The 25,706-nt window shown below is 40.4% G+C and overlaps 1 protein-coding gene across 4 annotated transcripts in view; it reads right to left on the minus strand.

The window, feature by feature from the left end:
- Positions 1 to 25,706, minus strand: part of EIF2B3 (eukaryotic translation initiation factor 2B subunit gamma) — a 147,735-nt gene that overhangs the window by 51,661 nt on the left and 70,368 nt on the right. The gene's annotated exons all lie outside the window — the stretch shown is intronic.

The raw sequence follows: 25,706 nt of genomic DNA on the forward strand, positions 1-25,706 counted from the left end.
TTACATTCCCAACAGCAGTGTACGAGGGTTCCCCTTCTCTGCATCCTCGCCAGCATTTGTTATTCCTAGTCTTTTCAATGCTGGCCATCCTAACTAGTGTGAGGTGATATCTCATTGTGGTTTTAATTTGCATTTCCCTGATAATTAGCAATGTGGAGCATCTTTTCATGTGCCTGTTGGCCATCTGAATTTCTTCTTTGGAGAAGTGTCTGTTCATATCCTCTGCCCATTTTTTAATTGGGTTATTTGCTTTTTGGGTGTTGAGGCATGTGAATTTTTTATATATTTAGGATATTAACCCCTTGTCGGATATGTCATTTACAGATATATTCTCCCATACTGTAGGATGCCTTTTTTTCTACTGATGGTGGCCTTTGCTGTATAGAAGTTTTTTAGCTTGATGTAGTCCCATGTGTTCATTTTTGTTTTTGTTTCCCTTGCCTGAGGAGATGCATTCAGAAAAAAGTTGCTCATGTTTATATTCAAGAGATTTTTGCCTATGTTTTCTTCTAAGAGTTTTATGGTTTCATGATTTACATTCAGGTCTTTGATCCATTTTGAGTTTACTTTTGTGTATGGAATTAGACAATACTCCAGTTTCATTCTCTTACATGTAGCTGTTCAGTTTTACCAACACTAGTTGTTGAAGAGTCTGTCTTTTCCCCATTGAATGTCCATGGATCATTTATCGTATACTAATTGATCATATATGCATGGGTTTTTATCTGGGCTCTCTAGTCTGTTCCATTGGTCTATGGGTCTGTTCTTTTGCCAGTACCAAATTGTCTTGATTACTGTGGCTTTGCAGTAGTGCTTGAAGTTGGGGAGCATAATCTCTCCAGCTTTATTCTTCCTTCTCAGGATTGCTTTGGCTATTTGGGATCTTCTGTGGTTCCATATGAATTTTAGAACTAGAGACTCTTAAGATTTTTCTGAGCTTTGCTTTAATTCAAAGAACACTGAACACAGAGCTATGTGTGCCACCAACACTACCAAGCAAAACATATGTAGAATTATCAAGCTAGGGAGTAAAAAAGCAGTTCAGAAAGGCAGCCCAGATACAAGGAAATATGTTCATTAAGGATGATGTTAAATACTTAACAAAAACAAGTTAATTACTATGGTTAAAATCATACCAGTTTGCTCCCTGGTAGAATAAACTTCTTAAGATTTTAAATATCCAAAGCTCTTAATGACTCTACATTAAAGTCTGAGTCCCTTTATTTAATAACAAGATCTGTAATTTTCAGCAGAAGATCTCAAGGGATTTCAAGCCCTCATTTCCTTCAAATCTACAGGATGAGGGCAAAGGTCTCTAGGCTCAGAGTAATGCAAAATGTTCTTGGGACATACTCCTTTCTTTCCCAACTCTAGAATCATCATATTACAGGAAATGAGTTGTTTTTATCCTGCTTATTGCATCAGTAATAGCAAAGGACAATTGGGAATTCTATTTTCATGCTTATAGTACAATGCACATTTCCTACGAGAGTGGGTAGAAAAAGGTTGATAGACAGGTAAAGAAACGGTTTTTGATAGTTGCATGTTCAAAAATTGAAATTCAACCAGAAAACCCACATGGATACACTATTAGACTTCCAGCACTGCTGTGAATGGTACTGAAGGATTTCTAGCTTAATCAGAGAACTGGTGTGTATGCTAAGACACTACACAGTGATTCACTGGAGAAGGAAAGAAAGCTTCCACTAAATTCAACTGAGTAAATCCTAACAGTTGATATGGCTGCACAAAACAACTTTTTCCAAACCAAACAACCCAAAATTTGGGGACAGGAGGGTAGCAAGGGATGGAAACAGAGTGAAGAAAATGCAGTTGAACAAAAACTCAAAATGCAAAAGAAACTTAACTCTAACATGTACTTTTCTTGGCATAAATATGAATGTTTACAGATAAAGGAAATGTCATGGATGATTGATGCCAGGGTAATCAAGCTTGAAACAATCACTCACAAGAACCAGAAAGAACAATTTCAATGAGGTTAAAGCCTCCTATGACAACTTAGCCATCTTTAAGTGTTCAACACAATGACATACACAACCTCCTTCTCTTTTTAAAGACCTTCAAACGCCTTCCATTTCATTTGGCAATCTTCAACATGTTCTGATCAAGAAGCTCTTTTTTCCCACTAGAAGAGTTAGAGTTAATTCCCTACTGCTTCATCATTATAATTTAAAAGAAACTAGAGCCTAAAGTATGTTTAAAATAACCAAGTTTGCTGACAAGTGGAGGAAAGAGAATGACCTATCTATCTACCTATAATTCTAATGAGGCAGATTTCAAGGCAAGCACCTGCTGTATAACTACCTGGCAGCTGTTTTTATAGGAAGATACCTGCTATACTATTCCCAATACCTGAACTTGGTGGCACTGTAAGTGGCAGCAGTGACATATCGCTGATCATTAGGAATGCATATGGAGTTACCAAACCAAAGGTCTGCTTATGCAACAGAGTGAACTATGGCACCATCTGTGCTCAGGTCCTCTCCAGAAAAGCAGCTGGGCTCAAGTAAAAGCCCTGGTCTCAAAGAAGCAGATAGAGACTTCCAGAGCTAGAAGAGCTCTAAGTGTTGCTCCTCATTATGCCAACAGAAAAACATAAGGAAATGATTTTATTCCATGTTAAAAGCAAATCACTTCAATCCTGTAGGTGACAGTCCCTAGCCAACATTCATTGAATACTTACTATATGCCAGGTACTTGGGATACAGCAGTAGATGAAATGGACATGACCCCAGCATGAAGCTTACAGTTTAATGGAAAATAAATTATTGCAAGTCTGTAATAACTCTGAAAGGCAAGTACAGAATGCTGTGGAAGCATAATGGGGGACTTCTCCCAGACTAGATGATGGGAAACTTCCCTTTAAGCTTAGACCTGAAGGAAGAGCAGGAGTTAACCAGGCAATGGAGGTGGGAGGGGAAACTGAGTGGGCAGTCTGGGCAGACAAAATGGTAGGTGCCAAGACCTTGAGGCAGACTGGTGACTGTGAGGAACTAAAGATGCCCAGTACTGATAAAACACAGAAAACAAGTCGGGGACGGGCACAAGATGAGGCTGGAGAGGTTTTAAGCCATGTTAAAGATATTGATCTTTATTCTGTAGGAAGTAACTCTCAGGTTATGTGTACAGGTAAAGATAGAAGTATGTAATACAGAATCATCTCCTATGTCTCTAGCATGTTCAATATCTTCAGACTAATGACCCCTTGTATTCTGTGATGATATTATTGGCTTAATAGTGAGCTAAATCAAAGTTGAATGGCAGCTTGGTATAGTAAAAAGAGCACTGCACTAAGAATCAGGGCTCTAGTTCTGGCCTCACCAGTAAGTATGACACACTCTTTCTTCATGCCAGTTTTCTCGTTATAAAACCAAGTAATATGCTTCAAAGAGACCTTGAGTTTTGTGGAAGTGCTTCAAGAACTGCTATGGGAAGCCCAAACCAGAATAACCCATGTTCCATGTTTTATATCTTAGGCTTCTAGATAAGATTTCATTTAAAGAAAAAGTTTCACTGCCTTAAGATGAAGTTGGAGAATGATTCTGATTTTAAATCTTAGATAATATATCCATTAAGTTATTTTATTCAACAAACACGAATATCTATCATATTACCTACCTGTTGCACAGTTATTAGGATGATTAGAAATTACTCACTTGAAGTATGTGACATGACACTTGTCATGTATTAGGCACTCATTAAATGATAACAATTTTTTTTTTTTTTTAGGAGAATGAGGCACAGGCTTTTATTTAGGGATACAGTGAAAGGACAGAGTTCCTGGCTCACACCAGGAGGGGACAAGAGGGCCCCAATGATAACTATTTTTGTTATTACCATGGGCCAAGTACTATGCTTGGTACCAGGGCACACAGTTGAAATAAACAAATCTTGCCTTAGGAGCTCACAATCTAGTAGGGAATACTACATACTAAAAAAGACTTTTTAGTATAACATGGTATATGTAATAATGGAGGGAGGTAGCACGCCAAAGAGGATGCAATGAGCTGTCTAAGGGAGCAGGATAATGTTTCATGGGGGAGGATGAAGCTTGATGTTATTCTGAAAGATGAAGGTTAAAGATGGAGAGATACCAATGATTGTAATTTTTATCTTAGGCATAGTCCTACCTCTGAGCTATCTTCTGTATATATATATAAAACTTCCTGACATCCTTACCTGGATGTCTTAAAGCACTTTGAATTCATCATATTCCAACCTGAACTTTGGATCTCAACTCTGCAAACTGAATCCTCCCTATCTTATCTATCCTGTTGCTCAAACCAGAAAACCTCATCCCCAAGGTTCAATCACACAAGTTCTCAGATTTTACCTGCTAAACCCTTCTTTAATTTATCTACTTTTCTCCATTTCCACTGTTGACACCCTAGCCCAAATTAGCATTATTTCTCATTTGGATTACTACAATACCCTCCCTTACCTGATCTCTCTACATCCTTTCGTACCCAACTCCAATCCATTCTCCCCACTATATCCAGAGTTATCTTTTCAAAAGATGGATTTGATCATGACATTCTCCTATTTAAAACCTTTTGGTAGTTAGGACCAGGGCAGATTATTTTTAAAAACAGTCACATTATTCCCCTCCCTGTATTCACATCCTTTTGTAAAATGACTCTGCAGCTCTTCCCATCAAATGGTAGAATTTACTTTGCTACCCAATTAAATGGTTGGCTTTGTGACTGCTTTGACCACAAGAACATGGTAGGAATGATGCTGTTTCAGCCCTTTCTCCAATATACAAAATTAAAAGGTATCACTTGACTCTGCCCATAAAAACTCCATGCCAGAGTACATTCAAATACAAGATGACACTCTGGCTTGATTAATGTTCTCTTCCAAGAAATTTACTGAGCCCCTGCTATATGTTAGGCCATGTATTAGGTCCTAGGTTTACAAAGACAAATAAAATAGTCATTTTCATGTATTATAGTCTAGAGTAGTACAGGGTTTAGATGTTATGCAGAAATCTCTACAGTATATAGGAAAGTACAAAGGAAGAAGTGTCAATGCCGCCTACAGCAAAGAAGGTCAGAAAAAGCTTCTTAAAGAAAGGATTTATGAGCTGAGTCTTGAAAGAAGAGCAGGTATTTAGCCAGGAAGAGAAGGGCAACTTTGGCTGAAAGAGTGCTAGGAACAGTGAAAGCAAAAGAACAGAGGCCAAAAAAAAAAAGGGTGCAGAAGTTGAAGAACTGGGAGCAACTCTCCATAGCCACATGGTAGAGGGTTGAGTATGGAGCTGCACTGGGGGAATGGTGGGGCGAGCATGGTAGAATGACTGAAGGCCTCAGGAATCTGTGCTTTCTCCTGTAAGCGATGTGTTTACATACGCAGAAGAAAGAAGTAGTAGAAAGCGAAGTTGAAAATTCTGGAGTGTTAGAAAAACTGATTGAGCAAGGTTCCAGGGGAGGTAGAGGAGAATGGGGTAAAAGACATAAATGAAGGGACTGGGCCTAACTGGGAGGAAGAAACCTTCTTCTTCCAAAGCTAGAGAAAAGGAACTGTAGGTGGGTCTAGGTAAAGGTAAAATCAGGGGTAGGGGTTGGGGAGAGCAGTACCCGTTGGGGAGATTTTCTTGCAGAAGGAGGCAGGGTCATTTTCTGAGACAGGAAAGGAAAGTGGTGCTGGTTGTGAATAGCTGCTGAGAGAAGCAGAAAGGTCCAGGATGGGTATAATGCTGTGGATCGGTTCTGAGGGCTCAGCCAAGACTGGAACCATGAATTTATATTGGTGCCAGTTAACAACACTGCATATTTCTCTTAAAGACTTTAATAGAACAAATGTAGGAGTAGTCAAAGTACATGTTAGAGTAATCCAAAGTTAAGGATTATGAGGGTAAAAAGACAATGAGTGTGTATATGGAGGGAAATGCAGAAATAATGTACAATAGGGTCTAGATTGGATAAAAAAGGAAATGAGGGAGACAAAGAAAAGAGAGATAGAGGGAGGTAGGGAGGAGGGGTGGTAAGGGACTGAAAGATACACTGAGATAGAAATGAAGGAAACAGGATTCTAGGTACAGATGGCAGATAAAACACTAACATTAAGCTCTATTCCTTTTTTTTTAATTTTTAATTTTGGTATCATTAATCTACAATTACATGAGGAACATTTTGTTTACTAGGCTCCCCCTTCACCTAGTCCCCCCCACAAGCCCCATTACAGTCACTGTTCATCATAAGCTCTATTCCTTTTGAAAGCTCATTAAAGAGATAGTGAAGGGTTTTGTTGCTGTTATTGCTTTTTTTTTTTTTTTAAAGGTATAACCACTGAAGACAAAGATTAGGAAAAGAGAGGATGGATGGTTTGGATAAAGTGAAGGCTCCTATGGCCAGAATCCTCACTTGAACCTAAATCACTTGATGATGTAACTGGCCTGCTGATAGGCTACTGTTTCCACACCCTAGGCAGTTAGCTATTATTGACTGAGTCACTATATAAAGAGCTCTGTCCAGTGCTCTGCGTGGAGGCAGAGAATGAAGGAGGATTACAGACCTGCAGACTGTTGGATGCAGACGTAATTCTAGTGCTTGACCAATCGCTGGGAAAACAAGCTGGGTAAAGAACCCTTTCACCCAGGAATGTTCCATTGTCATTCCTTGGTCTCACTGAATCCATAGTGAACTTGCCTGGGGCTGAAACCTATTGGCAAGACAACTGGCAACATCTGCAAGATTCATTGTTGACCAAGGAAAAGAACAGGCTGTCTTCATGAGACTGGTGCTTCTGTGGGCTGCCCCTATGAATGGGGAGACAGTCAGTTGTACCCCAGTGAGGTATGTGGTCTGAGGTGGTTTGCCTCCTAGAGGGCTGGGCCCTACCTTAGGACTGGAGGCAGGTGGAGGTGATACCTGAGGCAGTAGGGATGGCCCTTGGAATAGTAAGCAGGTCTTTTGAGAAACAGAGCACCTGTGAAGCAGCAGGAACTGTGGGTTGGCTGCTTCTCATAGTATTAAAAAAAGTCTACAGATGAGAAAAACATGCTCCTGAAAGAGAAACAAGAAATGGCAGCATGAGAATGTGAACTGCGAATTGCTGTGGATTTACTGACGAATGAAATGGCATTGATACAAGAGGAGGCAGCACAAGAACACAGGCTGCAAGGTGCCACTGAGGAAGTAAAAAATTTGCTGGTGACTGAAATGGCATCACTACGAGGTACTGTGGAAGAGGTAAAGTCCCTGAAGGAAAAGGACAGACCCCTGCAAAAACCACAAGAAGAGGCATTGTGAGAACATGAGCTTTGAGGTCCAGTGAAGGAGGTAAAAGATTCCTTACAGAATGAGACAGGAGCACTGCCAGGTGCTCTGAGGGAGGCAAAGGCCATGGAGGAAAAGGACATACTCCTGAGGGAAGCACAGGAAGGGGTGGCATGAGAACGCCAGATGCGAGGCATTGAGGTGAAGGTAAGAGAGCTATTGAAGACTGAGCTAGCATTGCTGTGAGGCACTGCAGAAAGGTAAAGGATGTAGCAGAGAGGCACTCAGGGGAGTGGAGAGAAACGTGCCATCAGACCTGGAATTGGAGGAGCTGGGGAAGGATGAAGGGGTGGTGCTGGGGGCACCTCCTCTATTGAAAGCACTCCCAGTGATTGTAAAGAAAATAGACACAGCAACTGAGGGTTCCTCTAGGAGAGGTGCAGCACCCTCCCCAGGTTGTGGAGCTCTCTATGCTCCACCCCTATACTCAGGCTGAGCTGGTGGATTTGGGCTCCCAGTTTAGACAGAAGCCCTTGGAGTCATTATTAGCTTGATTCCTGCATCTGTGGGACTTAGGGGTGGATGGGATTGTTCTGTCAGGATCAGAGATGGGAAAGCTGGCTTCCCTGACAGTTGGGCCTGCCTCGAGGCAGCGATTATAAAATGCACATCCGACCTCAGGAAATCACTCCCTCTAGATTAGCTTATGGCTGCACTTTGGGCTGTATGGCCCAATCAGAGTGATTTACCATCCTCCCCTGCTAGATAGCAGACATAAACTGAACTTCAACATGAGTTATGGGAGCTATGCATAAAAAATGTCATCTATAGTCCAGAGAATTATGATCCAGATAAGCAGTCTACAGGGATGAGAAATGTATTTCAAATGGCTCCCACATCCCTCTTTGGGTCTCTAGTGGCCATTCTTTCCCCTCACTTAGACAGCCCATAAGTGAGGTTACCCACACAGTAGCAGACTTAGGAGAGCCTGAAGCAATGACAGCATAGAAAGAAATAAGGTCTGCTATGCAAAGGAAGAACTTAAAGGGCCCCATGTAGGTTATGAGGACCCAGATGTGGGTTGATTTAATATGGGCAGAAGCAGATGGAAAGAAATTAGACAGGCAGTCAAACAGGATCAGCTATGGCAACAACTGAAACCAGAGCAACAGTTCCAGCCATTAAAACCAAAGAGGCAGAGGTCAGAGACAGAGCCACGAGTATGGCCTGTGTATTTGTATGACTTCCTGCTGGAAAGCAAGCCAACCTCACTTGAGCCCACACAGGAAGGTGATTGGGGAACACGGTTTGACTGTGGGGAAGGTCAAGATACCCGCCCTGAGGGACCAGGGGGGCACTGAAGGTCACATGTTGAAATAGCTATCCATTGGTCCCCAGTGAACATACAACGCATCCTGGCTCTGGTGGACACAGGGACTGAATGTTCACTGATTCATAGTAACCCTGAGTGGTTTCCCAGGACCCCCACTATCATAGATGGATATGGGGGTAAGGCTATCAGAGTGAAACAAGCCCAAATCCCTTTGTGAATAGGGTGTCTACCCCCAAAAGAGTATACTGTGTATATATCTCCTATCCCTGAGTATATTTTGGGGATTGATATCCTGCAGGGTCTATGGTTGCAGACCACTGCAGGTGAGTTCAGACTGCGAGTACGTGTGGTGAAGGCAGTTCTGAGGGGACATGCTAGGCACCTGCCCATAGCTTTGCCTGTGCCTCAGTGGGAGACTAATACCAAACAATACAAACTGCCTGGAGGGCATAAAGAGATTGGAGAAACTCTCCAGGAGTTGGAAAAGATGGGTATTATAAAGCCCACCCATAGTCCTTTCTCTTCCCCAGTGTGGCCAGTAAAAAAGCCAGATGGCTCCTGGCGTATGACTGTGGATTATAGAGAACTGAATAAAGTCATAACCCCTATGCATGCTGCTGTCTCTTCTATTGCAGACCTGATGGATACTCTCAGTCACAAACTAGGAATGTACCATTATGTGGCAGAGTTTGCTAATGCCTTCATTTCCATTGACATACAGCAGGAAAGTCAGGGACAGTTTGCCTTCTCATGGAAAGGATAGCAATGGACTTTCACTGTCCTTCCACAGGGACACCTCCAAAGCCCCACCATCTGTCATGGACTTGTAGCCCAGAACTTGGCTATGTGGGAGAAACCGCCAATGGTGTGGGCTGTACCATTATATTGATGATATCATGCTCACATCTGATTCTCTTTAAGATCTAGAAGGTGCAGCACCTAGACTGCTGCAACATCTACAGGAGAAAGGATGGGCTGTAAACAGTACCAAGGTTCAGGGACCTGGTTTGTCTGTCAAGTTCTTGGGGGTCGTCTGGTCAGGTAAGACTAAAGTTATACCAGAAGCAGTCATAGATAAAGTCCAGGCCTTTCCTACCTCTACAACTGTGGCATTGTTACAGGAGTTCTGGGGTCTTCTAGGGTACTGGAGAGTGTTTATCCCACACTTGGCACAAACTCTGAAGCTCCTATACTGGTTGGTACGAAAGGGCATCAGGTGGGACTGAGATGAGACATGTGCATCTGCCTTTACTACAGCGAAACAGGCAGTTAAGGCTGTGCAGGCCTTAAGTGTGATAGACCCATCAAGGCCCTGTGAGTTGGATGTTCAGGTGACTGAAGACGGTTATGGCTGGGGTCTCTGGGAGCGGCTTAAATGAACTTGCCAACCTATTGGATTCTGGTTGCAACTCTGGAAAGGGGCAGAGGTATGATACACCTTGATAAACAATTGGCTGCTGTGTATCATGCCTTGCTGGTAACAGAAACCATCACTGGAATGGTCCCAATAAAGGTAATAACCACCTATCCCATCATGGGGTAGGCATGAGACTGGATCCAAAAGCCAAGGAGTGGTGTGGCACAAATGCCTACACTGGCCAAGTGGGGTGCTTACCTACAGCAGTGTAGCACCCTCTCTAGTAGCCCCCTGAGTGAAGAATTTCAGTGCTTATTGGTGCCAGTGACATATACTAGTGAAAAGCAGGAAGAATTTACTTTAGAACCATGAGTAGCAGAGAGTCCCTATGGAGAGGGAAGAGCCCCTATACCTAAAGATGCATGGTATACAGACGGCTCCAGCCATGGACAGCCCCCAAAATGGAGGGCCGTAGCTTTCCATCCTAAGATTGAGACAATATGGATGGAAGATGGTGAGGGAAAGAGCAGTCAATGGGCAGAGTTGTAGGCAGTGTGGCTTGTGATAGGCCAGGAGCCCTCCCCAGTAGCTGTCTGTACTGACAGCTGGGCCACCTTTTGGGGCTTGACACTCTGGCTACCAACCTAGTACCATGCCAACTGGCTGGTTGGTCACTGACCCTTTTGGGGGCAAGAATTGTGGCAAGACTTATGGGCCTGTGGTGAGACTAAAACAGTTGCAGTATTATCACGTGACAGGTCATTTGCCACTGGCATCTCCAGGAAATGGTGAAGCAGATAAATTGGCCCAGGTACATTGGCTAGAAGGAAAGCCTGCCTTTGATGTAACCCAATAGTTACATCAGCGTTTGTTGCATGGGGGGGCAAAAGACAATGTGGGCTGTAGCCCATTGGTGGGGCTTGCCTTTGACCTTTGAAGAAGTCAGCAGAGTCCCGAAGGAGTGCCTTGTGTACTCTAAAAGGGACTTACACCGAGTTCCACAGCAACATGGGACAAAAGCTAAAAGGTTGATACTCCTTGTCAGGTGGCAGATAGACTATATTGGGCCTCTGCCTGTGTCAGAAGGGTACCAGTATGCCATGACTTGTGTGCACACAGCTATTGGACTTCTGGTTGCTTTTCCTACATGTTGTGCAGATCAACAGATGACCAAAAGAGGCCTGGAGTGTCTCTTTGCAGGCTGTAGACAACCACAGGTAACTGAGAGTGATCAAGGCACCCATTTTACTGGACATGCACTACAAGAATAGGTGCAACAGTTGGGAATCAAATGGAAGTTTCATGTGCCATACAATCCTACTGCAGCAGGCATGAAAGAGAGGTACAATGATTTGTTAAAATCTGAACTGAAGTCATACATCAGTAGTCTGCACAGATGGTCAGTCCACTTATGGACAGTGTTACAGTGTTTGAAGGAGAAACCCCAAAAGGGAGCCCTAAGCCCCGTAGATGTGCTAATGCATATTGGTGCCTCTCCTATATGACTGCAAGTATAAACTAAGGAAGAATCATTGAAGCTGAGGTTTGGCCACCAGAGTAGTATCTTGCTGCCAGTAACAGTTGCACTAAACCTTAGAGAGTCCATTGACTGGACATGGCCTTGGACATTTTGACATATGGAGCAACGATGGCTGGCCCTCCTGGCACCTTGGGGACAAGGCCTGGAAGCTGGTGTCCTGTGTATTCCTGCAGTAACAGCAGAGTGGCCCCCAAAGATCACAGTAGTATATCCTGAACAGCCAGAAGGTAGGAGCATCTTACCAGGGAGTTTTGTTTTATCATATGGCCAGTGCATGCACCTCCAGCAGCACTATATATAGACCCTTCAGTAATCCCCATGGGGAGAGGAGTAAAGGTATGGTATACTAGACCTGCAAGGGACCCCCTTCCTGTTACAGTTCTATCACAGAACCACTCTCTTGCATGCATCCTACTTGATGGACAAGATTTGCCTATGTTGGTGTCATTAAAACATGTGTCTTATGGCCCTTAAGGTCTTTGTGGATTGGGCACATATCCTAGCAAAACAAAAACAAAAAAAAACTGCTACTCGCTGGGGTGCATGCAGAGCTCCCTATCCATACCACTACTAAATGTAAGTCATGAACTCATCTGAGTAGAACTGGTTTTGATTATAGTTGAAATAACCTCCTCAGGTTCGAGGATTATTGTAATTTTTGTCACCTGTATCAAAATCTTATTGTATCTTAATTTTTGTTATTATCTCTATGTTGCTGTTATCCTCTGTTGCTGTTGTGGAATCTGGTTACAGTGCTCCAGCTTTTGCACACAGGGAGCACTGCAGAAGATCTGAGAGTGTGTAGACTGTGAGGCAAGAATCCTGGAAGGGTGGAGTGTGGATAAAGTGAAGGGTCCTATGGCCAGGATCCTACCTGAACCTAAACTACTTGATGATGTAACTGGCCTGCTGATAGGCTACTGCTTCCACACCTTAGGCAGTTAGCTATTATTGACTGAGTCACTATATAAAGAGCTCTGCCCAGTGCTGTGCATGGAGGCAGAGATGAAGGAGGATTACAGACCTGCAGACTGTTGGATGTAGACCTAATTCTAGTGCTCGACCTATTGCCAGGAGAACAAAGTGGATAATAAACCCTTTCACCCCAAGGATGTTCCATTGTCATTCCTTGGTCTCACTGAATCCATAGTGAACTTGCCCGAGGCTGAAACCCATTGGCAAGACAGATGGTAACAAAACTTTGCAGTTTGAAAGGGGAAGGATGGTGGTAAGAGATTTAGCATATCTAAGAAAGCTGCATCCTGAACCAGCCATAGGAAAGATGAGTAGTAACCAGATTTGTACTGCAGAAGCCCGGAAATGAATAGGAATGGGCAGTATGGCTTTTATCCACCTCAGAAAGGGTTTGAAGATTTTTCTCTATAGCCAGTCCAAAAGAAAAGACTTAAGGATACTGACATGGGGGTTCTTTTACAAATAACCTATCTGTATCAATTTAAAGAAGTGAGTCCCGAAGGAGTGCCTTGTGTACTCTAAGGAGTGCCAGCTGTGGCAATCTATGATTCTTAAATATCTACAAATAAGATCAACTTTTTAGCACACTTAGATATTATTTAATTGCATTTTATGGTGAGCTTTTCTAAAATACAAAGAACTGCTCCCCTACCCCCCGTTTCCTAAAATTTGATTTTGGTAAACAAATTTAGAAAAAAAGAGAAAAGCCATTAACAAACCTTTAGTATAGAAGTATAGAAGAATAAGAATAAAAGTCTCAGTGCCTTTGCTGGATAAGATACCTTGGGAGGTTCTTGATCCTGACTTCCACAAGTCCCTCTGCACCCCACCCTGCAAAAAGCCACTAATTTAGATATATTTTTCAAGATTTTCCATACCATTGGGAAAATAATCAAGAATATAAACCCATTTCTCATCATCTGTAGTCCTGGAAATACAGATCTGGCCATGATCTTTAAGGGTTTGACTGAAGTCCTTGTCTTTCCAGATATAAATGTCCAAACTTTCCAAGATGAACATGTGAACATTTTATTTCATTTTAAAAGATATCCTTTAGAAACTTGTTTGAATACTTTTATTACCCTTCCAGTAAAAAACCTTGACTTGTATTCAAAACAGCATAACATTGGAGAAAAGCTACATGATTTTCTTATTAAATATTTGGCACAAATATGTTTTACTTATGAATTATTAAAAACACATGTCTTTCAGAAGTAAAACAGGGATTTAGAGCTGGAGGGGGTTCTTTAAAGAAAACGAATCCAATTTTAGTTGGGGAAACTGAGGCTTATAGAAGCAAAGTGATTTGCTCAAGGTCATATAGCTGGTTTGTTTCAAGACTAAATTCCAAATTCTCTGGACTTGAATTCCCAGTAGCATGCTCTTTCTTACAGTAACATTCTTTTCTACTATGTATAATGCCTCTCCAACTTGGTAATGCATTAATTTGACATGTAGGAAAGGTGTTGTACTTTCTCCCAATCCACTAAGGTAGTTAAGAATCTGGGTGTCTTGAAGTAGTTATGAGTACTGCCTGATGGCTAAGCCTGTGGGGGAGACTGCCTCTGTGCCTGACCTCAGGCGTAGCAGGACTCTAATCCAGCAAGTGTCTTATGCTATACCACTTTCCAGGACCAAATATGCTTGAGGCCCAGCAAAACAGAACCTTCTCCTTGCGATCAGGCATACACTTTATCCTCTCAGAAAGGGAAAAAAACAAACGGATGTATATTCCGTTATCACAGTCCTTTTCTCCTACAACCAGTACAAAAGTAAGAAAACTTTAAAACACAAAGTTTCTGGCTCTCCTATATACACAAAGGCCTTTTCCAAGATAATTTTAGTGTTTACCCAATAGGAACTAGCTCCCACCTTCAGAAATTCAATTAAAAAAAAAGTAGTATTGTATTCTCATATTCAAAACTGCTTGAAAAATCTGAATCTAATTAGCTTTTACCCACCATCTCACTAAGGCCAGGAGGAACACAATACCCCAGAGGGTGATAGGAATTGAGAAGAACATTTTTACTGCTCATTTATCCATCCAGCTGCCCTATTACAACTACACACCAAAGATCCTGAATCACTGGGGTATAGATTACAAGAAAGAATGGAAGGAAAAGATCTGCCAACAACCAAGAACGCACCCTAGTCTTGGGAAAGTGGTAGAAGATCTGTCTTAATGGTCCCAACGCTTACCCAAGGCTGTGAGCTCAACAGCTAAGAGGGAAAAATACTAATGGAAAAGGCCCAGCTCTGTCCCTAATCAAATAAACAATACAGAATAAACCTTTCTTCCTCTGGCTTTCAGCATCATTATCTGAAATATAGGGGACTGGACTAAATGACATTCCAGCTGTGGCAATCTATGATTCTTAAATATCTACAAATAAGATCAACTTTTTAGCACACTTAGATATTATTTAATTGCATTTTATGGTGAGCTTTTCTAAAATACAAAGAACTGCTCCCCTACCCATCGTTTCCTAAAATTTGAATTTGGTAAACAAATTTAGAAAAAAAGAGAAAAGCCGTTAACAAACCCTTTACTCCTTTCTTCATAGACAGAATTTCAGATCCAGTCAGCCATATCCTGACTATTGTACGAAACAAGCTGTGTTAATGAGGTCCCATCATAGCTGCTCTTTATAGAGGGAAAAAAAAAGAAAAGAATGGCAAACTGCAGCCAGTCAGCTGGATGGCCCTGCTGCCTGATTTTGTGAATAAGGTTTTATTAGAACACAGCCACATTTTTTTGTTACATATATATGCATGCTTTGAGCTATAACAGCAGAGTTGTGTAAGTGCAAGAGACAATACGGTCTGCAAAGTCTAAATTTTTACTATTTGCCCTTACAGAAAAGTTTGCCAGTTCTTGTTTTATACCTCAACATTTGTCACAAAGTGCCAAAGCCCTCGATTATAGACCCTTAATCACAGCTGGTCAGTAGGTTATTTCCCGCTCATTCATTCAATGAATATTTACTGGGACTTCTTATTTCTAACTAAATCTTCATTCCATTTCCCCATTTGTAAAATGGCATATAGTAGTATCTACTTCATAGGACTATTGTAAGGATTATATTAAAAGGCAGTGTGATATTAAATGATTCCACTGATGTATCACTACCTCCCAAATTAACCATCTACCCAATCTGGTAACAAATTTTCTCACTTATTGTGATAACTGTAATTTTTAAAAATACCTACAGTCTGAAATGTTTATGTAATTTTCTCTAATGCAATCCAACAAGTAAATGGTGGTTGGTTTTCTCTTTTACAGTGTTGGTCCTGTCTCTCTAACATGCTTAGAAGTTGTCTGAGGAAATAAGTATGCTTTACACTCACTTGGGGATCCTTCAAAATTCTGAGCAATGAAATTCTAAATGATTTATTGGTGGAAAAAAAGACTACTTAAAATCAAGGGCCAACATTTCCTAATAAATAATGGATTAACTCAACTCTGATATACCTAAACAACATAATATTATTCATAATAAAAAGGAATTAGGTACTGACATGAGCAACTACACAGACAAACCTTCAAAACATTATGCTAAGAACCTAAGTGTCCATCAGTAGATGAATGGATAAAGAAGATGTGGTACATATACACAATGGAATATTATTCAGCCATAAGAAGAAAACAAATCCTACCATTTGCAACAACATGGATGGAGCTAGAGGGTATTATGCTCAGTGAAATAAGCCAAGCAGAGAAAGACAAATACCAAATGATTTCACTCATCTGTGGAGTATAAGAACAAAAGAAAAACTGAAGGAACAAAACAGCAGCAGAATCACAGAACCCAAGAATGGACTAACAGTTACCAAAGGGAAAGAGACTGGGGAGAATGGGAGGGTAGGGAGGAATAAGGGCGGGGGAAGAAAGGGGGTATTATGATTAGCATGTATAATGTGGGGGGTGGGGGAAAGGGGAGGGCTTTGTAACGCAGAGAAGACAAGTAGTGATTCTACAACATCTTACTATGCTGAAGGACAGTGACTGTAATGGGGTTTGTGGGGGGGACTTGGGGTAGGGGAGAGCCTAGTAAACATAATGTTCTTCATGTAATTGTAGATTAATGATAACAAAAAAATATATTAAAAAAACATTATGCTAAGTTCTTACTATGCTGATGGATAGTGATTGCAATGGGGTAGGAAGAGGGGACTTGATAAGATGGGTGAATGTTGAAACTACAATGTTGCTCATGTGAAACCTTCATAAGATTCTATATCAAATGATACCTTAATAAAACAAACAAACAAACAAACAAAATTACACTAAGTGAAAGAAGCCAGCCACAAAAGGCCACATATGGGATGATTACATTTATATGAAATGTCCAGAATAGGCAAATGCACATAGACATAAAGTAGATTAGTGGTTGCCTGGTGGGAGAGGGAGGATTAGAGAGAAATAGGGAGTGGCCTAATGAGTTCTGGGTTTCTTTCTGGGGTAGGAAAATTCTCCAAAAATTGATTGTGGTGATGGCAACACAATTCTGTGACTATATTAAAAATTACTGATCCAATGAATGGGTGAATTACATCTTGTGTGAATTATATCTCAATTATATCTCAAATAACCTTAAACTTTTACCATGTTGCTTGTCAAATTTATTCAATTAAAAAACAAATTTAGGTCATGGGGACAGTAGTACAGCACAGAGAATATAGTCAATGATTGTGTAACATCTTTGTATGCTGGTAGATAGTAACTGCACTAGTGGGGGTGAGGATTTATTAACATGGGTAACTGTTGAAGCATTGGGTTGTACATTTGAAATCAACACAAGATTGTATATCAATGGTACTTCAATTAAAAAAAAATTTAGAACTTCTGTCTTCCGTGTAGGATTTTTAAAGTTGGAAAGAGAGCTACTTTTACCCTAACATAAGAAAAAACTATGGTGACAGATGATGACTACATTTACCACGATGAGCATTTAACATTGTATATTACTGACTAGTCACTAAGTTTTAAAAGTCTGAAACAACTATATTTCAATAAAAAAATAAAAAATAGAAAATCTGAAAGAAAAAGAGAAAAAACTGAATAACCTACAAAACCATAACTTTTCTTGAACTCATCACAGGCAACTGAGTAGCAAGAACTCTAAGAAAAGACAACGGACTCCAAGAAAAGATAAGATATAAAGACATCAACACCGGCTCACGGACAGCATAGCATGGAAGGGAATCAGGGCTTCCACACAAGTGGGTAAGAAGAATTCAGAAAATTCTTAAATTTCTAAAGGTTGAGTGTGAGCTAATATGAGAGCTTATCATTACAGGAACCATAGACACATGCAGCATTTGCACTTAGTTTTCACAAATTACTGAGAACTATATACTACAAAGAGTAAATTTTGCTGTATGTAAATGATGCCTTAATAAAACCAACTTAAAAATCAAGTGTCAGGTAATTAGAAACAATCTAAAGTGCACAATACTGGATAAAGTTAATGAAATGATAGTATATATTCATACGAATTATAAGTATACAATTATTGAAAATCATGTTAAAACACTAAGAGGACTGTGGTAGTCAGATAATGGCTCCTCAAAGATGTTCACATCCAAATCTCTGGAATCCGTGACATGTTACCTCATGTGATTAAATTAAGGATGTTGAGATTGAGTAGATTATTCTAGATTATCCTGGTGGGGCCTAATGTAATTACAAGGGTCCTTATAAGAGGGAGACAAATAATTAAATACTTTTTTTTTGGTATCATTAATATACACTTACATGAACAACATTGTGGTTACCAGGTTCCCCCCATTATCAAGTCCCCACCACATACCCCATTACAGTCACTGTCCATCAGTGTAGTAAGATGCTATAGAATCAGTATTTGTCCTCTGCGCTATACTGCCTTCTCTGTGCCCCCCACTAAATTATGTGTGCTAATTATAATGTCCCTTTCTCCCCTTATCCCTCTCTTCCCACCCATTCTCCCCAGTCCCTTTCCCTTTGGTAACTATTAGTCCATTCTTGGGTTCTGTGAGTCTGCTGCTGTTTTCTTCCTTCAGTTTTTGCTTGCATCTTATGCTCCACAGATGAGTGAAACCATTTGCTACATGTGTTTCTCTGCCTGGCTTATTTCACTGAGCATAATACCCTCTAGCTCCATCCATGTTGTTGCAAATGGTAGGATTTCTTTTCTTCATATGACTGAATAATATTCCACTGTGTATGTGACCACATCTTTTTTTTTGGTATCATTAATCTACAATTACATGAGCAACGTTATGGTTACTAGACTCCCCCCATCATCAAGTCCCCACCACATACCCCATTACAGTCACTGTACATCAGTGTAGTAAGATGCTATAGAGTCACTACTTGTCTTCTCTGTGTTGTACAGCCCTACCCGTGCGCCCCCCCTACATTACGTCTGCTAATTGTAATGCTCCTTTTCCCCCCTTATCCCTCCCTTCCCACCCATCCTCCTGAGTCCCTTTCCCTTTGGTAACTGTTAGTCCATTCTTGGGTTATGTGAGTCTGCTGCTGTTTTGTTCCTTTAGTTTTTTTCTTGGTTCTTATACACTACATATGAGTGAAATCATTTGATACTTGTCTTTTTCCACCTGGCTTATTTCACTGAGCATAATACCCTCTAGCTCCATCCATGTTGTTGCAAATTGTAGGATTTGCTTTCTTCTTATGGCTGTGTAATATTCCATTGTGTATATGTACCACATCTCTTTATCCATTCATTTACTAATGGACATTTAGGTTGCTTCCATTTTCTTGGCTATTGTAAATAGTGCTGCAATAAACACAGGGGTGCATCTGTCTTTTTGAATCTGAGATCTTGTTTTCTTTGGGTAAATTCCTAGGAGTGGAATTCCTGGGTCAAATGGTGTTTCTATTTTTAGTTTTTGAGGAACCTCCATACTGCTTTCCACAATGGTTGAACTAATTTACATTCCCACCAGCAGTGTAGGAGGGTTCCCCTTTCTCCACATCCTCACCAACATTTGTTGTTGTTTGTCTTTTGGATGGTGGCCGTCCTAACTGGTGTGAGGTGATATCTCATTGTGGTTTTAATTTGCATTTCTCTGATGATTAGTGATGTGGAGCATCTTTTCATGTGCCTACTGGCCATCTGAATTTTTTCTTTGGAGAAGTGTCTGTTCAGATTCTGTGCCCATTTTTTAATTGGATTATTTGCTTTTTGTTTGTTGGGGTGCATGAGCTCTTTATATATTTTGGATGTCAACCCCTTATTGGATATGTCATTTATGAATATATCCTCCCATACTTAGGATGCCTTTTTGTTCTATTGATGGTGTTGTTTGCTGTACAGAAGCTTTTTATTTTGATATAGTCCCACTTGTTCCATTTTTGCTTTTGTTTCTCTTGCCCCTGGAGATATGTTCATGAAGAAGTTGCTCATGTTTATGACCAAGAGATTTTTGTGTATGTTTTTTTCTAAGAGTTTTATGGTTTCATGGCTTACATTCAGGTCTTTTATCCATTTTGAATTTACTTTTGTGTATGGGGTTAGACAGTGATCCAGTTTCATTCTCTTCCATGTAGCTGTCCAGTTTTGCCAACACCAGCTGTTGAAGAGGCTGTCATTTCCCCATTGTATGTCCATGGCTCCTTCATCGTATATTAATTGACCATATATGCTTGGGTTAATATCTGGACTTTCTATTCTGTTCCACTGGTCTATGGGTCTGTTCTTGTGCCAGTACCAAATTGTCTTGATTACTGTGTCTTCGTAGTAGAGTTTGAAGATGGGAAGGGAGATTCCCCCCTACTTTATTCTTCCTTCTCAGGATTGCTTTGGCTATTCAGGGTCTTTGGTGATTACATATGAATTTGAGAACTATTTGCTCCAGTTTGTTGAAAAATGCTGTTGGTGTTGTGACAGGGATTGCATTGAATTTGTAGATTGCTTTAGGCAGGATGGCCATTTTGACAATATTAGTTCTTCCTACCCAAGAGCATGGGATGAATTCCCATTTATTACTGTCTTTTTAAATCTTTCTTAAGAGCGTCTTGTAGTTTTCAGGGTATAGGTCTTTCACTTCCTTGGTTAGGTTTATTCCTAGGTATTTTATTCTTTTTGAATACTAGTGAATTCGTGAATAATTGTGAATGGAATTGTTTTTCTGATTTCTCTTTCTGCTAGTTCATCATTAGTGTATAGGAATGCAACAGCTTTCTGTGTATTAATTTTGTATCCCGCAACTTTGCTGAATTCAGATATTAGTTCTAGGAGTTTTGGAGTGGATTCTTTAGGGTTTTTTATGTACAATATCATGTCATCTGCAAACGGGGACAGTTTGGCTTCTTCCTTACCAATCTGGATGCCTTTTATTTCTTTGTGTTGTCTGATTGCCGTGGCTAGGACCTCCAGTACTATGGGGAATAAAAGCAGGGAGAGTGGGCATCCCTGTCTTGTTCCCAATCTTAGGGGAAAAGCTTTCAGCTTCTTGCTGCTAAGTATGATGTTGGCTGTGGGTTTGTCATATATGGCCTTTATTATGTTGAGGTACTTGCCCTCTATACCCATTTTGTTGAGAGTTTTTATCATCAATGGATGTTGAATTTTATCGAATGCTTTTTCAGCATCTATGGAGATGATCATGTGGTTTTTGCCCTTCTTTTTGTTGATGTGGTGGATGATGTTGATGGATTTTCGAATGTTGTACCATCCTTGAATCCCTGAGATGAATCCCATGTGGTTATGGTGTATGAACCTCTTGATGTATTTTTGAATTCGGTTTGCTAATACTTTGTTGAATATTTTTGCATTTATGTTCATCAGGGATATTGGTCTGCAGTTTTCTTTTTTTTGTGGTGTCTTTGCCTGGTTTTGTTATTAGAGTGATGTTGGCCTCATAGAATGAGTTTGGGAGTATTCCCTCCTCTTCTATGTTTTGAAAAACTTTAAGGAGAATGGGTATTATGTCATCTCTAAATGTCTGATAAAATTCAGTAGTGAATCTGTCTGGTCCAGGAGTTTTGTACTTGGGTAGTTTTTTGATTACCAATTCAATTTCTGGTATTTTTCTCTTAAGAGTGTCTTACAGTTTTCAGGGTATAGGACCAATTGCTGGTAACTGGTCTGTTTAGATTTTCTGTTTTTTCCTTGGTCAGTCTTGGAAGGTTGTATTTTTCTAGAAAATTATCCATTTCTTCTAGGTTATCTTGGCCACTGATTTTTAAGCTTTATTACATTAATTATCTTCATTGTTTGCTGCTGTTGAAGAAATTTCTGCCAGTTTTTTAATTAATTTTTCCACACTTAAGTAAGAACAGTAGTAGGAAGTTCTATGATCAATCTGAAACAGCCATTTTAATCTAGAAGTGATATCATGCATGTATTTCTTTTTTGGTATAATTAATCTATAATTACACAAGGAACATTATGTTTACTAGGCTCCCCCCTTCACCAAGTCCCCCCAACAAACCCCATTACAGTCACTGTCCATCAGTGTAGTAAGATGCTGTAGAGTCACTACTTGTCTTCTCTGTGTTGCACAGCCCTCCCCATGTACCCCCCTCACGTTATACATGGTAATCATAATGCCCCCTTTCTTCCCCCCCACTTATCCCTCCCTTCCTACCCATCCTCCCCAGTCCCTTTCCCTTTGGAACAGTTAGTCCATTCTTGGGTTCTGTGATTCTGCTGCTGTCTTGTTCCTTCAGTTTTTTCTTTGTTCTTATACTCCATATATGAGTGAAATCATTTGATACTTATCTTTCTCCACCTGACTTATTTCACTGAGCATAATACCCTCTAGCTTCATCCACGTTGTTGTAAATGGTAGGATTTGTTTTCTTCTTATGGCTGAATAATATTCCATTGTGTATATGTACCACATCTTCTTTATCCATTCATCTACTCAGGGACACTTAGGTTGCTTCCATTTCCTGGCTATTGTAAACAGTGCTGCAATAAACGTAGGGGTGCATCTGTCTTTTTCAAACTGGGCTGCTGTATTCTTAGGGTAAATTCCTAGAAGTAGAATACTTGGGTCAAATGGTATTTCTATTTTGAGCTTTTTGAGGAACCTCCACACTGCTTTCCACAGTGTTTGAACTAATTTACATTCCCACCAGCAGTGTAGGAGGGTTATGCATGTATTTTTAAGATTATTTGTTTAGAAATAATAATAATGTCAACTAGTTTTGCGGCACTTACTGTGGCACAGGTATTATACTGTTTTACATACATTTATTTTCCACAGAAGCTCTATTATCATTAAACCCATTTTTACAGATGAGGCAACAAGGCATTGATACTGAACTCTAATGCACAGGGGTAAGTGGGCTAGCTGAAGCTACAGTTTAATTTCATTTTCATTAAAAGCATATATTTTATATTTTAATATACTTTGAAATATGTCTCCTAACTCTGTAGTGCTGAATAGGAAAAACAAAAAGTAAGATATTTTTCTTTTCCCAATTTACTCTTCTGACATTCATTTATCCACATTCTAAACATTATTTAAGCATTCCTATGTATTGGCATTAGGTAGTAAAGCTCTAGTATGGTGGCTTCTGATGAAAAAAATCCATGCTGGGCAAGCCCTCAGTAAATGCTGATTGAAGAAAATGTGATTGAATTGCCTATGTGTGGCCAATAAAGAATTAGGGCAGATACATGGGACAAGCATCATGATTAACTTTTCCTGCCTATGATGAAAAATGCCAGATATAAACAGTATAGGAAGAACATGAGGCATCGAAAAGACTAAGAACAACAAATGCTGGTGAGGATGCAGAGAAAGGGGAACACTCCTACACTGCTGGTGGGAATATAGGCTAGTTCAACTATTGTGGAAAGCAACATGGAGGTCACTCAAAAACCTAAAAATATAAATACCATTTGACCCGGGAATCCCACTCCTTGGAATTTACCCAAAGAATACAACTTCTCAGATTCAAAAAGACAGATGCACCCATATGTTTATCGCAGCACTTTTTACAATAGCCAAGATATGGAAGCAACCTAAGTGTCCATCAGTATATGAATGAATAAAGAAGATGTGGTACATATACACAATGAAATACTATTCGGCCATAAGAAAGAAACATATCCTACCATTTGCAACAACATGGATGGAGCTGGAGCACATTATGCTTAGTGAAATAAGCCAGGCAGAGAAAGACAAATGCCAAATGATTTCCCTCATTTGTGGAGTATAACAATGAAACAAAACTGAAGGAACAAAATAGCAGCGGACTCAGAGACTCCAAGAAGGAACTAGTGGTTACCAAAGGGGAGGGGTGTGGGAGGGCGGGTGGGGAGGGAGGGAGAAGGGAATTGAGGGGTATTATGTTTAGTACACATGATGTGGGGGATCACAGGGAGAACTGTGTAGCACAGAGAGCGCACATAGTGGATCTGTGGCATCTTGCTGCACTGGTGGACAGTGACTGCATTGGGGTATGGGTGGGGACTTGATAATATGGGTAAATGTAGTAACCACATTGTTTTTTCATGTGAAACCTTCATAAGAGTGTATATCAATCATACTTTAATAAAAAATTACAAGAAAAAAAAGAATAGGAGGGACTCCATCTGAAGGCTAAGATTCTGTTTTAAAAACCAGGGAGTTAGGAGGTAAGATTCCTAACATATTCTTTGGTAATCAGTGAGCAATCTATCCTAAAGCAGGGAAGCTTAACTGATATGTTCCTAGTGCTTGAGGGTAACCACTATCTTGGAGAAGAACAGGACCAACAAATTCCTTGTGTTAAGTTAATCTTACATAATTATCTAGAGGACTGACTCTGGATGGTGATATAACGTTTCTCACTGGAGAGAGACATCATGAGACCACAAGTCAAGCCTATACAGCACCCTCACCCTCCTGCCACCCTTTGCCCCATTCTTGAAAGCTTTAAAAGAGAGACTCCTAAGCCCTTAAGTGCACCTCGTCTCCGAGATTGCCTGCACTCCTCTTTCTCCAAGTGTGTATTTTTGCTTTAAATAAAGATTTCTTTCTGTTCAATTTATTGTGTTTTGTCTCTGTACTCTTCCAGTGGTGTCTTTGTCACTTTTCTATTTCATTCTGTTTTCCAGACTTAAGCACATGTCTTCACTCTGATTCTGCTCTACTCCAGATAAGTAGGGAGGGGCTACTGGGAACTCTGATTTGGGCTTGCAAGTTCCGGTCACTTGGGTGACATGGAGAGGACTGCAGCTATATGATCATGCTCTTTAGTAGCCTGCCTGAAAATCTCCTTTCTTTGTCTTTGGGAAGTTCTCAGAACATAATCTTACTCCATTCAGTGCTCTGCAGTGCCCCCAAATCCTGGGGTGGTAGGGACTTAGTTTCCCACACCATGCAGGTCCAAGCAGACACTGGACACCAGGTGATCCTAGCATTAGCTTCCCTTTCCTCACTCTATTCTTCCTTGCTCTCTGCTGCCTCTAAGGGAGCTGTCATTCCCTGCAACTCTTGAATTCCTTCCTTACCTACAGTTGTCTGACCTGCTTGAGAATTCTTTCTCATTCAGAGTCAAGAACCCTCTCCCCTCTCCCCCAGTTCAGGTTGAAGTTTTACCTAGTGCACAGGGAGAGACCTCCCTAGTCACAGCTGCCTGGCAATATTAGGGTGGCTACTATTAAAAAAAAAAAGCCCAGAAAATAACAAGTGTTGGTGAGAATGTGGAGAGATTAGAACCCTTATGCCCTGTTGGTAGCATTGTAAAATGGTACAAACGCTACAGAAAACAGTATGGAGGTTCCTTAAAAAATTAAGAATAGAACTATTGTAAGATCCAGCAATCCCACTTCTGGATATATATCCAGAAGAATTCAAAGCAGGATCTCAAAGGAATTTGTACACCCATGTTCATGACAATATTATTCACAATAGCCAAAAGGTAGAAGGAACACAAGTGACTATTGATAGGTAAACTGATAAAGAACATGTGGCATGTACACACAATGGAATATTATGCAACCATAAAAAGGATGGATATTCTGACACATGCTACCACATGGATAAACCTTGAGGACAGGACATTATACTAAGTGAAATAAGCCAGGTGACAAAAAGACAAATACTGTATGATTCCATTTATATGAGGTATCAAGTAGCCAAATTTATAGAAACAGAAATCTTATGGTGATTATCAGGGGCTAGGGAAAGGAGAAAAAGGAGAGGTGTTTTAATGGATATAAAACTACAGATTTGCTATATGATAAAGTTCTGGAGATCTGTTTCATAACAACATGAATATATCTAACAACTGCTGAACCATATACTTAAAAG

This window comes from Manis javanica, chromosome 4 (genome assembly GCF_040802235.1).
Source record: "Manis javanica isolate MJ-LG chromosome 4, MJ_LKY, whole genome shotgun sequence".
NCBI lineage: Eukaryota > Metazoa > Chordata > Mammalia > Pholidota > Manidae > Manis > Manis javanica.